This window comes from Pelodiscus sinensis, chromosome 4 (genome assembly GCF_052426305.1).
Source record: "Pelodiscus sinensis isolate ZL-2025 chromosome 4, ASM5242630v1, whole genome shotgun sequence".
In the NCBI taxonomy this organism is placed as follows: Eukaryota; Metazoa; Chordata; order Testudines; family Trionychidae; genus Pelodiscus; species Pelodiscus sinensis.
This window is the reverse complement of record NC_143055.1, coordinates 125,295,994-125,304,548: the sequence shown is the minus strand read 5'-3', so window position 1 is coordinate 125,304,548 and position 8,555 is coordinate 125,295,994.

The window sequence follows — 8,555 nt, the reverse complement described above, 5'->3', positions numbered from 1 at the left end:
CACAACACTCATAGAATGTCAGGAGTTGAGTGGCTAACTCTCCTTTATGTCTCTATGTGGTACCTATTTTTTTTTAAATTACCCAGCGGTAATTTTGGCAATTACAGGCCGATAAGCCTAACTTTAGTACAAGCAAATGGATTGAAACTATAGCAAAGAACAAAATTCAGATACATGGATAAAGATGATATTTTGGGGAAGAGTCATCACAGCTTTCGTAAAGGGAAATCATGCCTTACCCACTTATTGGGAATTCTTTGAGGGAGTCAACAAGAATGTGAATAAGGATAATCCAGTTGATATGGTATACATGGACTTTCAGAAAGCTTTTGACAAGGTCCCACAGAAAAGGCTCTTAGGAAAACTAAGCAGTCATGGGATAAGAAGGAAGGTCCTCTCATAGATCAGTAACTGGTTAAAAGATAAGAAACAAAGAGAAGGAATAAATGGTCAGTTTTCACAGTGAAGAGAGGTATATAACAGGGTCCCCCAGGGATCTGTAGGCCAGTGTTGTTCTGCATATTCACAAAGAGTCTGAAAAAAGGGGTAAATAGTGAGATAGCAAAGTTTGCAGACAAAGCAAAATCACTCATGAGAGTTAAGTCCAAGCTGACCATGAAGAGCCTCAAAAAAAAGAGTGACTAGGAAACAAAATGGCAGATGAAATTCAGTGCTGGTAATTGAAAGTAATGCACATTGGAAAAATAATCCCAGTTATACATACAAAATGTTGGGGTCTATATGAGCTATTATCACTCAAGAAAGAGCACTTGGAGTAATGGTTATAGTTCTTTGAAAGCATCCACTCAATGTGCAGCAGCAGCCAAAAAAGCTAACAGAATATTAGGAAAGGGATCAGTAATAAAACTGAAAACGTCATAATTCCACTACATAAATCTACCAGAAGACTGACCCAGCATTGTGCGGGTGCATAAGGGTGTGTGTAGAGAGTTGTGCTATTTCAGGATACATCCAGTATCCCGAAATAGCATCATCTGAGTCTTGACAGCGCAAACTTGCTAGCAGATAAACTCTGTAAGAACCTCTCTCTATAACTCCCAGACAAACTTGTCTGGTCTGTTTCTCTGAGATCGAAGAAAAAAATCAGCTAATACCAGTTAACCAAAACAAAAAGAAAACACTTTTATTATTAAAACAAGACTACTGTTGCAAGCATAGTAAATGACTGGGTGTTAAAAGTCATGGAATGAAACAGACTCAGGGAGAATCCCTGGGCTGTAATCCTTAGTTACCAAAGAACAGAAAAAAACAATTAACCAGATCAGACATGATTTCCAAACAAGAAAATCAAGAAAAACCTGACAAACTATCTAAACACTTCTTACTTACATATTTTAAGTAGTCTGTTCCTGGGAGAGTCTGTCTCTCCTGCCACCTGGGGAAAAATTGCTTTCTCCAAACAAAAGAAAAAAATCTCTCATTTGAAATTCTTTATCTGCATTTCATTGGCTGAATGCCCAAACCCCACTCCCTCAGGTGCATCTCCAAATTAGCTTAACCCTTCCTTGCTCTCTAGATAAGCCAGACTCTCCTTTTTAGTTCCTATTTATGACACACACAAACTCAAATAATTTTTGTTTTACTTTCTCAAATATATAGTAGGTATGTTACAAACTTTTTGCCAGCAGATGGCTCCCTACTTCAGAAAATAAGATCCACGTTGTTTGGGTCCTTAACTCAATTAATTTTTTTCCTTAATTTCAATCATTGCTCTGGGGTGAGGCTGGGGATGAGGGGTTCAGTATGTAGTACACTCCAGGGAGAGAGGACTGCCCCAGTCTTCTCTGCAGTAGTTTGGGGCCAGGTGAGAAGTGTCTTTCCATGGCTGCTGCATCTCCATGAAAACTATTTCCCATTTATGATGAAAAATGACACAAAATGTTATGAACCTGGAATATCTTAACTTCTATTTTTATTTCTTTGAACAAGATCCAAAATTAAATAGCCACCGTGTAATCATAATCTCCTATTAGAAATCTACTAAATCTTAAAAGATCCAAAACAAAGCATGTTCCAACCAATCAACCTTACACGGAAAAGGCAGTTTTTCAATCGTAGTCACATTACTTGCAAGTATAATATTATTTGAGATGGGTCTCATGGATTAAAGAGAAATCTTGGTATAATGATATTTGGTGTCTAGAGAAGATAGTATTCATCAGTGTTAGAGATTTTAGCTAATTCAGTGCATCAGTGAGGATGATGGGTACCATTTGATATTTCTAGCAACCACAAGACAAATGTATTAAAATGCCTCTGACACACTGTAAAGTGGCCACAGAATATGGGGTGAAATCCTGCCCTATTTAAATCAATGTGAGTTCTGCCATTTGACTTCAAGAGGGCTAAAATTTCACCCTAGATTATTAATACAACCTGAGCTACTGCATATTATACCCTGCATTGATAACTTGCCCCTACATTAAAGACATGTATTTATCTTTGCCATAGCTGGAAATGGATGTTTAGCTAGTTTAAAGGGCAACAAGGATGGTAAAACATGTTCAGACACTGAACAAGGAAAGCATAAGGGAAAACCATTTATATGAGACTGCAGCAATTACAGTGAAATGTTTCAAATACATTACATGGTTTCTGAAATTCAGAAATAGTTAACCCAACTAGCAGAATTTCTAGGAGGAGAGACCAGGATGACTTATACCAAACTTTTAAGAAAAGTTTGATTTTTTTTTTTTAAATTCTTGGGAGGATTTTGCTTTCACTCTTTCTCTTAATTATTACAAGGCTTATTGGAAAATAAGGACAACTGGATGATAAACAAAAAAATATCAAAATGTAAGAAATACTAAATGTTTGGCTTCAGGACATGAGTAGTGCAAAAACAATATACAAAAATTGTGTTTGCTATTAAAGAGTAATACAGGCAGACAAGGGCTTGATCTTGTAAACTATTATTTACACAAGTAGTCTTTATTTATAGGCAGTTCCCCTGAAGTCAATGGTGGTAAACACAGAATGCTTTGTGGTATCTGGCACAAAATCTATACCCCTTTATTTTTATTAAAGTTATTCTGCCTGTTCCGTGTGTCCACCTGACTGATATTCACAGATATGAAACTAATGACCTATACATTTCATAACAAAGAGTATGATATTCGGTTGCAGTTTTCCTGGTGGACTTAAATTATACCATTACTGTATTTTAAACTCAATTTTGAATAGGTATAGATTACACTATTTAGAGTCATTTTCTTTTCTAAATTGTTGTTAGTTTTTCAACATTGTAAAATCAGTACAGGCAGTCCCCGAGTTACGCAGATCCGACTTATGTCGGATCCGCAGTTACGAACGTGGCTTTTCTCGCCCCGGAGGACGGGAGCGGCGGGACGCCCAGATGCGCCGCGGTCCGCCGCCCCCGTCCTCCGGGGCGAGAAAAGCTGCTCCCCGTCTCCCTGGTCTGCAGGGAGATGGGGAACAAAGCCGCGGAGCACGCCCGCAGGGGGACAGCCCAAGCGCGCCAGGGAGACCAGGGAGATAGGGAGCAGAGCCTCGGAGCACGCCAGCAGTGGGACAGCCGTGGCACGCCTGGACTGTCCCGCTCCCCGCGTGCTCTGTGGCTTTGCTCCGCGTCTCCCAGGTCAGCAGACCAGGGAGACGGAGCAAAGCCGTGGAGGACTTGGACGGTCCCGCCACCCCCGTCTCCCTGGTCTGCTGGGGGGGGGGGGGGACTAGCTGCACTTTTCTTGCCTACCCCTGGGGTAGAGCAGCTGGGGGCTGCCGGGCTGGTCCTGCAGCGCCGCTCTAGACCAACCCGGCAGCACCCCAGCTGCTCTGCCCCAGGCGTCCTGATTCAGCCGCTGCTGGTCAGTTTCAGCAGCAGCTGAATCAGGACGCCTGGGGTAGAGCAGCTGGGGTGCTGCTGGGTTGCTCCAGTAGCGCCGAGGAGCTGCGCTACTGGAGCAACCCAGCAGCACCCCAGCTGCTCTGCCCTAGGCGTCCCCAAGTCAGCCGCTGCTGAAACTGACCAGCGGCTGACTACAGGAAGCCCAAAGCAGAGTTGCTCTGCCCCAGGCTTCCTGGAATCAGCCACTGATCAGTTTCAGCAGCAGCTGACTTGGGGACGCCTGGGTTTCTTAAGTTGAATCTGTATGTAAGTCAGAACTGGCGTCCAGATTCAGCCGCGGTTGAAACTGATCAGTTTCAGCAGCGGCTGACGCCAGTTCCGACTTACATACAGATTCAACTTAAGAACAAACCTACAGTCCCTATCTTGAACGTAACCCGGGAACTGCCTGTATATCAGAAAGAAATCAGTACATCAACCAAATATGATTTCTAATATAACAAAAATAGATTAAATCCAGAAAAGTACTCTAGTTTCAGAAATTTCACTTTAAAATAACCATCAAAATTATTGTATGGGATAATTTAGGAAACATCTGCTACAACGTGTTAATTATTAAACTAAAGGGAAATGATTATAAGTGCAGAAGCAATAACCATTCTAAAATACCTTTCATCCCAAAGAACTCTCAAGTGTTTTACAAATTTTATCGTACACAGACATCACTTCACCTGCTGTCTCTGCAGCTCTCTGCTGAGAGACATGGCCAATTCTGTATTATTCTCCTTTCTTTTCACAGAGCCCTACAAGTCTGCAGATATCTGCTTTATACCCACTGGTATCCATATACACAGATGTGGCTATCCACCGCTCATTTTTGTGCATATGGATGCTGATACAAATTTTGTATCTGCACAGAGTTCTACCTTCCCATGAAGTGTGTGGAAGTACTTCCATGGAGATCAGCCTCTAGGGTTGGGTAAAAGAGGGAAATCAGCGCAAATTATTCCATGCCCACTTTCTAGTAACATGATCTACTCTTTGCATTGCAGAAAAAAATAGATTTCTAGACAGTAATGGTAGTAAAAGCCCCTGCTAATGTGGCTTTTGCAGCAGCCACACTGTCAAGCAGTGGAGGAAGGACTTGGTGCCAAATGGGAGGAAGAGACCTGCTCAAGAATTAGGAGAAAATAGGGGTCTTACACTGGCAGATGTAAAACCTCATCTACTCAGAATGCAAGAATGAAAAAAAATCCATGAAAGGAAACTGGGGCTGAAATTTTGAAAGTGAAGTCAACGAGAAATACTGGCTTGCCAGCCAGCCTCAGCTTCCACTGTTATCAGTGAATTGAAGGTACTCATCACTTCATAGGATCAGGCCTATGAGTTTTAATGGGAGAGAAAGCAGTTGCTCATGTCTTATCTGCAACTGACATCCCTCCCATATGCACACCTGTGCTCCCACCTGGGAGCTCTGGGGTAGACAAGATGATAATAACCATTGGCTTTTTACTACCATATTATCTAGCCCTCTTCTAAGCAGAGTGGATCTGCACAGATGGTATGAACAGAAGGAAATTTTAAGAAAAAAGACTATTGTAAATACAGCCTCAGTAAGGTGACAGCTGGAAAAGGAAACATTAAATTTCTGTGACAATTATAATCCTAGCACTTTTTAAACTTGGCATGGTTATATTATAAATGTCAGGGGCAGATTTGCTACCTAAATATGCACAGTTTAAACAAGATTTAAAAAGGAATCCCCAATTCTTATATACTCATGCATAACTACTGTATTGGGAGCATGTGTTAGAATTTAATTGCTATAAGCAGCCTACACATCATTTTTGTTTGTTTTGCTGAGTGGCATTTCTGAAAAAACATTTTATGAGCAAAAATTCCATCACCCTATTTTTGTGCAGCTGTATGCACCTTCTGCTAGTATTGCTGCAGCAGCTATAAAATAAATAAAGGAGTTAGGTTCCCTATAAAGTCCTGACTAGAGCTGAGTGAAATACTTTTTAAAAATCCAATTCAATCTGAAATTAATCTAATTTTTGAAAACATTCATCAAACTAAAAAATTAGGGCTGTCAAGCGATTAAAAAAATTAATTGCGATTAATCGCATGTGCTACCCCTTTGAAACACTGCAGTGGTATTTCAAAGGGGCAGCACCGCAGGAACCCAGGATCAGCTGGCATCCCCAGCTGACCCTGGCTCCATGCAGTGCTGCCCCTTGGAAAGGCCTCCCCGGCATTTCCAAGGGGCAGCATCGTGGGAGCCCAGGGTCAGCTAGAGTTCCCAGCTGACCTCAGGCTCCGTGCAGCACTGCTCCTTTGAAGCGCTGGAGCGGCACTTCAAAGGGACAGCACAATGCTGAGCCGGGGATCAGCTGGACACTCCAACAGATCCCTGGCTCCACATTGCTGCCCCTTTGAAGTGCCGCTCCAGCGCCTCAAAGGGGCAGTGCAACGCGGAGCTGGGGATCAGCTGGGCACTTATTGGTTACATATGACCCAAATTTGTGAATAGTTTCAAGGACATGAAAAAATATCTTTTAACAATATTTCTGTTTGTCAAAAACAAATTGCCCAGCTCTGTCCTCAAAAATGCCCTCTGGCAGAAGGATTTGAGTTAACACTACTCCCATAACTTTGGCATGTTATAACCCCTACATAATCAACATATTGCTAAACAAAAAAAATGTATTTCAATTCCATTCAAAGTGCAGAGGAGAAAAATAAATCAGTTTTTGTAAAATAGAAAAGGACAAAACCGCTAATTGGAAAAAATGGTATTTGCATCTTTATGAGACTTGAATATTGTATATGTTAGGCTATAATAGACTTGGCAGACTGCCACAACAGCAACTACCCTAACATTGTTTGGTACCTGATAGCAAACATTCTTCTAAACATTGACTTTTATAGTCCAGTAACATATGGTATCTAATTTAAACAGTATACCACTATGCAACAGTGATGGCAGTATTTTATGGTATATGTCAATTAAGTACTTGTTATGCACTTTTTTAGCTATTAAATCATCATGACATGGCCAATATATAGGAAAGCAAAATCTAGGCATTGTACCATTATCAAAAACAGCCATTATGTATAACATACCAGAAGCCAAAAGATGCTCTGTGTTTGACTGCTGCATATATTTTATTTGTATGCTGTCAAAAAATTATGCTGTATTTATTTTTCTCATCCCAGAAATAGATTTTAAAAACCCTGTATCATATGCCTAAGCATGAATTTTGAAGTTCTTTTTTTCTTTCAAACTTTCCAAGTGTTGATCATTAGGAATTAGTAACAGTTCACTCTACATATGATAATAGTAATATGTGTGTCAAGATGTACATACTAAAGTTTTGTTTAATTTAATCCACTAATTGGCTAATGGCCAATAAATCCTCAAAGTTGCATCATAAATCCCACATGTTCATGAATACTATATTCTGTGTTTAAACCTTTCCTTAAATTGACAGATCTGAAAAATGACACAGTACATGACTGCCCAGTTGACTGTTCATGTCTGGATGATTAAATTACCAAATTATTCCAGCTAATACACTCTTTCTGATCTAGTCTGATGGTATTATGCATGTTTGTTCATCTCAAATGAATGGCATTAAGCTGTATCTCCTTTTAGGAGCTCTAACACATCCAGAAAAGGTGAATCTAGGAAACTGTTCTTTTTCAACAAAACCTCATACCAACAGAGGTGAAATTCATCTTTTTGTACATATGAGCTACCCATATCTCCACAATCCAGTTGTGACCAGAATAATGAAGGAATGGTAGCACCAATTATCTCCCACCAGATATTCCAGTACATACCAGTAATCCTCCCAGTAGTTTTCCATATGTCTTATTACTTTGATGGAGCAGACCACCATCATTATGATTTATCATGACTAGCTCAGCCATACCCCATGAATTTGTTGCAACACCAGCATAATGCATAATGGGATGATGTCGGAAGGCCTATCTCATCGTTTTCAATGTTCTTTTTTCCCATGCTCCCCACTCCCCCCAGGTCAGAAATATTTTCTCCCACCCCCCATCCTCACACATCCCCTCTCTCCTGCCCCCACCCTCACACATCCCTTCCCTCCTGCCCCGCCCCACCACATCCCTTTCCTCCTGCCCCCGTCCCCTCCACATCCCCTCTCTTGCCCCCGTCCCCGCACATCCCTTTCCTCCTGCCTCCGCCGCACATCCCCTCCCTCCTGCCCCCACCCTCACACATCCCTTCCCTCCTGCCCCCGCCCCTACACATCCCCTCCCTCCTGCCCCCGCCCTCACACATCCCCTCCCTCCTGCCCCCACCCTCACACATCCCTTCCCTCCTGCTCCGCCCCTACACATCCCTTCCCTCCTGCTCCGCCCCTACACATCCCCTCCCTCCTGCCCCCGCCCTCACACATCCCTTCCCTCCTGCCCCCACCCTCACACATCCCTTCCCTCCTGCCCCGCCCCTACACATCCCCTCCCTCCTGCCCCCGCCCTCACACATCCCTTCCCTCCTGCTCCGCCCCTACACATCCCCTCCCTCCTGCCCCCGCCCTCACACATCCCCTCTCTCCTGCCCCCGCCCTCACACATCCCTTCCCTCCTGCCCCCACCCTCACACATCCCCTCCCTCCTGCCCCCGCCCTCACACATCCCTTCCCTCCTGCCCCCACCCTCACACATCCCCTCCCTCCTGCCCCCGCCCTCA